This window comes from Volvox carteri, assembly GCF_000143455.1.
Source record: "Volvox carteri f. nagariensis unplaced genomic scaffold VOLCAscaffold_13, whole genome shotgun sequence".
NCBI classification, from domain to species: Eukaryota; Viridiplantae; Chlorophyta; class Chlorophyceae; order Chlamydomonadales; family Volvocaceae; genus Volvox; species Volvox carteri.
The window spans coordinates 34916-36058 of record NW_003307556.1 but is presented as its reverse complement, the minus strand read 5'-3'; positions in this window follow the sequence as shown (position 1 = coordinate 36058).

The following is a 1143-nucleotide window of genomic DNA, read 5'->3' as shown; positions in this document are numbered from 1 at the left end:
GACCAGAGACATCGGCAACCGCAGTTTTGTGGTCTTGGGAACGTTTAGGACGCCTGTTTTACTGCAACCCAAAATTTGTTTTAACGGCATCAAATTTGGTCTTGTCAAAGACGTCATTGAATCAAACGGCCCTACGGGCCGCATATGAGGCCTTTAATGCCTTTGGATGACGTATGTGTATGTACAACTCCTGGCTGCAGGTCAAGTTCATTTTGGGGCTTGTGCACGGCCTTGCCAACGGTGCACCTGTTATGACCCGTGGGTCATGGAAGCACCGCACGCATTTCGGTCCGGCTCTGTGGCCGCCGCAGCCGCCGCCGTCCGCGTCATCTCCGCCTACTGGTGCTGCAGCGACAGCGGCGGCGAGCTCTTCCTCCAGCGCAGCCGCAGATCGGCTTGCTGCTGCTGCTGCTGGCGGTGCTGCTGGCGGTGCTGCTGGCGGTGCTGCTGGCGGTGCTGCTGGTGGTGGTTCCTTAGGTGGTCTCAGCCTGGGTGTCCTCCTATCCAGAGTTGATATCAACCTGAGTGCTGACGTGTTCGACATCGTGCACGACGCCCAGGTGGGCTGGGCTGTCTTGTCTTGGTTTGGTTCGTTCGGTTGAGTTCGTTAGGGTCTGGGCAGGTTGAGTTGGGTTGGTTAAGAGTAGGTTAATAGGGTGGCTTGGGATGGGGGGGGGGGGGGGTAAGAATGCAACCATGAAGCGAAGGAAAGCGCCCCGGAACTTGGGTTGATTCTTACAGCTATCACCCCATCCACACACACATATCATTGTGTCTTCATACCGTCGTTTGCATAGTTGCGTTTGCGGGGCACGGTTACCGGATATGCCTTGATGTCCGTCTGTCTGTCCATCTCAAACCAAAACTTGAAAAGCTGGCGTGTGATTTGAATGGTGTGCGACGCCCGTTCACCTTGAGAACGCTGCTCCAGGGCCTTACCCCCCGCTCTCCCCCACATACACACGCACACAGGTGTGCATGGGCGGGGTGTCATGTGTAATGTGATGTTGGGGGTAAATGGCAGTACACTTTCGTGTACGACCCGGATATCAACCGGATGATGGCCCTCTTGCATTTGCCCGCAGGACGCTGACGAACCCTCCGACCTGGTGTGCCTGAGGACCCGGAAACTGCGTTACGGCA